The sequence below is a fragment of the Miscanthus floridulus genome, chromosome 5, assembly GCF_019320115.1.
Source record: "Miscanthus floridulus cultivar M001 chromosome 5, ASM1932011v1, whole genome shotgun sequence".
NCBI classification, from domain to species: domain Eukaryota; kingdom Viridiplantae; phylum Streptophyta; class Magnoliopsida; order Poales; family Poaceae; genus Miscanthus; species Miscanthus floridulus.
Genome location: NC_089584.1, coordinates 22337722 through 22344261, shown reverse-complemented (window position 1 = coordinate 22344261; position 6540 = coordinate 22337722).

The window sequence follows — 6540 nt, the reverse complement described above, 5'->3', positions numbered from 1 at the left end:
CAAGATGCTTTTGGAAATTCCACATATCAAGAAGTTAATTGCCAAAGATCATGGTCCTCATTTTAGTATTGATGATCGAGGTGTGGTGAAGTTCAAGAACCGATTGGTGGTTCCCTCAAGTGATGAGCTTAGAAGAAAAAAATTGGATAAAGCCCACAAGTCCAAATTATCCATTTATCCGGGAAGTAACAAGATGTATCATGATTTACGTCACTTGTATTGGTGGCCAAATATGAAACATGATATTACCAAATACATCTCAGAATATGACATTTGTGGAAGGGTTAAGGTGGACCATATGCATATGCCTGGATTTCTATAGCCCTTGCCTATCCCTATTTGGAAATGGGAGGATATTTCCTTAGACTTTGTTGTGGGTTTGCCCCGCACGGCAAAGGGTATGACTCTATTTGGGTCATTGTGGATCGCCTTGCCAAGTCTGCTCATTTCTTTCCGATAGATACAAGGTATTCAACCAAGAAGTATGCCAAGTTGTATTTTGATCGGGTTGTGACCCTACATGGAGTTCCTCTTACCATTGTTTCCGATAGAGGGTTAGTCTTTGTCTCTCGCTTCTGGGAGCAACTCTAGAAATGTCTTGGTACTCATCTCCTTAGAAGTTCAGCTTATCACCTACAAATTGACGGTCAGACAGAAAGGGGCAATCAAGTACTTGAAGACATGTTGAGAGCTTGTGCCATTTCTTATCTAGAAAAATAGGACAAATGCTTGACTTTAGCTGAGTTTTCCTATAACAATAGCTATCAAGAGAGCATTTGAATGGCGCTGTTCGAGGCCCTATATGGTAAGAAATGTAGAACACATCTTAACTAGGTTGAAGTGGGTGACTATGGGTACTTTGGACATGATTTTATCAAAGAGGCAAGAGAACAGGTCAGTGTTATTCAGAGTCATTTGAAAGCGGCATAGAACCATCATAAAGCTTATGCGGACAAGAGGAGAAGGCCCTTGTAGTTTAAAGTTGGTGACCATGTGTACCAAAAGGTATCCCCAATGAGAGGTGTGCATCGGTTTAGAGTCTATGGAAAGTTAGCTCCTTGTTATGTTGGACCTTATAAATTTTTGGAGCGGTATGGTTCTGTTGCTTATCGTCTCCAACTCCTAGATATTTTATTAGTAGTCCATAATGTTTTTCATGTCTCCCAGTTGAAAAAGTGTTTGTGAGTTCCCAATGAAGTGGTGGAAATTAAAGGACTTCCTCTCCAATCTATTTTTTCTTATATTGAGCATCTCGTCAAAATCTTGGATGAAAAAGAGAGTCACTAGGAACAAAGTGGTAAAATTTTATAAAGTCCAGTGGCAAAATCATTTAGAGGACGAAGCAACTTGGGAACATGAGAGTTATATTCTAGAGCATTATCCTCATCTTCTCCCCGAAGTATCGAGGTAATGGGTTAAGTAAAAGTTTATTTCTTATCCCTTTTCCCACACTAGGCACACACATGAATCTCGAGACGAGATTCTATTTAAGGGGGGAGAGCTATAACACCCTCGGTGTTACGCCCCAAACAAATTACTAAACCATGTCATGAGCATCATGTTTATGTGATAATGCATGTGATGGAAGGTGTAGATAACATTTTTATAACTTTAGATGATCAATAAAAATGTTAAATGATAAGCTATTCCATAACTCATATGTATCAAGTAGGGTTTAAAACTAATTTTTATTGAACAAAAATACTATAGAACATATATGTGGCGCTTAAATAAAGTTGGAGTATGGACTTTGTAGATGACAATGAAATTCTTGCTATTGAAAATAACATTGCTTGCCAACATTTCTAATATCCTAGAAATGCAACTTGGAATCAAATTCAGCTCATAGACGAAGATTTTTAAGTATATAAATAGCTAGACAATGCCATATTTGGCAATTTATTTTGTGAAATCGTGTTGAGAAAAGGTGTTATGTTTTACCTCGGTTTGGTAGCCTCATATGCCATCTTGAGCATGGTGAAGATGGTTTAGGTCTAGAAGCAACCATTTAGTTGTTATAGGTGCTTTAAAATGCGTGCACCACACGTTTTTGGGTTGGTCGAGTGGACGTGGTCACCACGCTCGGGCGCACGTTGTTGCCACGCTGGTTGCTCGTGTGTGCGCGCGCTGCCGCACGTGGTCAGCCGCGGCTGCCTCACCATCACATCCGTGCTTCTCTCTACGCCGCTGCTGGCCCTGTTCAAAGCCGCCATTGCCACACGCACGTGGCCGTCCTCTCCATTGCCTTGCCATTTATGGCACTATGCCGCGTGGGCCATGGCCGATCAGGGACGCGTGCGCTTTTCCTTTGCATCTATGCGCATGCGTTCCCGATCACGCTGAGCATGTCCCTCCAAGGCGAGGCCGTGCCGTGCCACCTACCGGCTCGTCTCTCTCTCTCTCTGCTGCCACCGTCAGAGTTGCGCCCCATGCAATTGACCAGCGAGTGGTCATCTCTTTCGATTCCATGCGCCTATATCTCCGCCATCAAGTCCTCTTGCTGCTCGACCCCACCCCACCTTGAATGGCGCCTGATCAAGCTCCAATTTGGCATTTTTTTGCCACCGCGCCGATAAGGCCGCGTCCGGCCATGGATGAGGATAGCCCTCCTACCGTCCCTCTCAAGCCAATTCACCTACACCACTAGTTTTGCCTTGCCTTCCTCTCCACCTTGCGCACGTCAATGGAACTGCTACCGCCTCCTAGTAGCCGGTGGCGCGATCACGCCACCGCGGTGCATCGCCGCATGGCTCGGCCGCACATGGCCACACCTCCTCCACCATCCTCCACCCCAATCATCACCTCAGCTAGGTCCACAGTAGTCTACTGATGCTCCTTCACTAGCAAGTTAGGTTCTTAGGTGCTTTGGATCTCTAGGGCAGCTACGCAGCCACCGTGGATGGCCGTGCATTGCTGCGGCTCGCTCCAGCGCATCCCACCGTCCCGTGCTAGCGGGCCGGCCACGTGTGGGCCATGGCTACGTGGGCTGTTCCAGTGGCCCGCTACGCACATGCGCTGGGCCATGCGGGTCGCGCGGGAAATTTAGTTTTCTTTTTCATAAGGAATTAGCAATGGTTTTCTAATTTAATTTTTGAGCTGATCTTTGGTAAATCATATAAAATCATGTAGGTGTCCAAAAATTGTAAAACAAATTTTGTTAGATCCTAAAACTATGCTCTATCAGTTGGTGTATTTAGTTCAAGTTTATACATGTTGACATTAGGAGCTATTAAATCATTTAAGAATGCTTAATAATATTAAGTTAATTATTGTAGGAATTTTTGTGGTAAATTAGTGATAGCTTTAGTCCTAAAAATTTTATAGTAACTTCATTGTATTATTATGTGCTCACTGTAATTTATGTAGCCTTAGAATAGACTAAGCATTAGGGTAGTTAAATACACTTTGTTTCAATATACATTAAAACATTTGTAGAAATAAAGATATACCCTTAAATTTCAAAACTGAGTGTTTGTTAGTTGAATCCAACACCTTGCTTGATGAAGATGATAGTTAGTTTAGTATCTTAGTCATTAGAGCTAGTTTAGTAGCTTGGTATGTGCATTTTTAGTTTAAGAGTTGCAGTTGCCTGAATGCTAAGTGTTGCATCATCATCGCATGTATGTAGAGAATGAGTTGGCGGAGATCATGACCACCGGTGATCATGAGTTTGAGGAATTCTTCAATGAGTACAAAGAGGAGATTCTCATGCAGGAGGAGGTCCTAGAGCCACCATTGACTCACTCAGCTAACACCGCGCCTACCCAAGGCAAGCCCCGGTGCATTACCTCTATTTTATAATTCACCGTATATAAATGTGTTGTGCATTTACGTTATAGGAATTTTATGAAAACCACATCCATAGATACGCCTGTCCTAAGAGTCTTACTAGTGCAGGTTCGAGTAGATGCTATGCTTAGATCATCGGTAGCGTGAGTAACCTATCGTTGCTCACAGTAGGGGATTATTATTACTCTCATAATAAAATGATGAAGGAAAAATGGAGACAGGTTAGGGATATGGTATGGATATTGGTGGGTGTAACAGGTTGTGTCCCATGGCCAACGTGGCTTAACTTGGTTACACTATTTTTCCTGTTCGTGTCGATTAAGGACCATCTGTTGCTGTGGAAGATAGTCAGGTCATAGACTTAATATCCTAAGCACATACTTGCTTATGGGAGTAGGAAGGCTCGTTATGCTTTTGTCGTGGGTTCTGGCTCTTTTTGGACTGACTGATTGGAGGCGGGGAAAGGTGGTGGTCTAAGCACCATACAGAGACTAGGTCTCAAGTGTGGGGGCTTGAAGTCCAAGTTTGGATGGGGACCTGGACCTCGTGATAGGAGTGGAATGGGTTGGTCTTATTTTGCCTAGGGTACAAATGGGGCATGTGTTTTGGGGTACCCTACTAGGATACATTGGTTGACGAATCGCTATTTCCATGAGATGGTATGACTTGGCTATGGTCTAGCACCGTAGTAAGAATTGGAAGATAAAAGATGGTGAAATGGCTCTTATTGCTTAACCCTTGCTTGAAAGTAGAGCAGGTGCTTACCTAGAATGGTTAGCTAATGAAGTAATCATGACTGCTAATTAAACTTAATCTTAAGGACATACTTCTAGTAATGCTTTCCATAAACAAAAAGAAAACAACAAACTCATATTGCCTATCATATCCTTGAGAGTCGGGAAACTATTCCCACTAGTCAGGTAAGTCTTGCGAGTACATTGTGTACTCAGGGTTTATTTTACCCCTATGTAGGTGCAGCTTGAGGAGTAACTCTTGTGTGGATGATTCTTCTGGTGGGCACAAATGGATCCTTGTATCATTTCCGCTAGATGTTTATTTTCATTCCGCTATTTAATTATCATACTCTGAACTCTAATATTGTAATAAATAATTTCCAGGAACTCTTATTGTATGAAATAGACTAAGTATTGTAAACTCATACTCATTATTGGATTCTAGATGTAAAACGTGAATTGTTTTGAGTTCTCCCTTGGGGTGTGCTCGATGGAACTATCCGATGTAGCTGACTTTCGAGGTGCTTAGTGTCTAGTGGAAGACGAGCGCCTCCGAAAGCATGTTATTTCTGGCGGTTCTGCCACATTATGTATGCTACATCAAATCTCCCCCTAATGCCTAGAAATGCTCATTATCTAAATAAAACCAGCATACGGGTCATAAATAGATCCTCCATGAGAGATCTAGATACTTAACAATCGATGGAGATTGAAATCTCACATTGATCCCTAGTTTCCTATGTGAACCCATCAATGTATGTTGTGGTGGTGAGATTGGCACGTATACAACATACTCAATCTTACGCAAATAAGGAAATCTTCAAGGATTCCCATGTACTAAATGCATATAAGGGATATGAAGTTAATCTCAAGTCAGGAGTGTGTAAATCTACCTGACCCCAACACGAAGTTGGCAAATAGCAATTCACTAACAATGGTCCTGCTATGACCTTGTCATACTTCATAGATTCTGTTATCCTTTTGTATATGTAACTAAACTTTTGTTATACCAAACAATCAACATTGTAGGCACAAAAATATAGTAGTGTTCAGGATAATGAGCTCACAACATGAGCCATTATTTATCAAGTGCATGGCTGGGTGTGGATACTTCACACACTCTATATCATCTTATAGATGTATCTCCACAACCATGAAATGCCTGAACTATCCATATAATCTTTGTATCAAACACACATATCTTGAATATGGTTAAGGAATGTAAGACATTCAATCTAATTTTAAGATAAGAGGGTCTTAAAATCTATTTCCCTATGGCACTTATCGTATCCACACTTTGGGGAAAACATGACCAAAAGAATTGCTAATAATTTTCACCCATCCCTTTGGATGGCCAAGTTGATCATTCCAAATTTGGAATGCATCAATAGTGTGAAAAATTATCTTTTACGCAACATGTTGTACGAGGATAGGTGTATTCATAATACAACCAATATGAGACTGATCTCATTACATATATGCCATATCCAATGTTGTCTTTTTGTGTTTGCATATAAAAACACATTTGGATATCTCTATAATTTATTAAGATATGAGTTGAATCATGACATAATTAAATATCCTCAATTACTAACTCAGTATCCATAGGAAGAATGATGGTGGTGAAATAGGCCAAACTATCATTGCATCGCATCAGCGATGGCCAAAATATTCCCTCTTCTTGTCATAAGAACTAGGAACATTTTGTTTCCCTAATTATAGAGTTTATGGTACAAATGTCCACTAGGCACATACCATTCCCACATTAGAATGATTCCCGTACAATATATCTATATATGACAAGAATTCAATGAAATTCTTGTCTAATATATAGAAATCCATAAATATTGTCGAGTATCAAATACATCGATATGATACCCACAATAGTGATGCATTGACAACACAAGTATTACAATATTTTTTATGGACATTATCACATATTATCAACGGACGATGAGATTATCCAAAACCTCAAAATAAATCATTTGAAGCATATTTGATGATCATGTTGTCCATC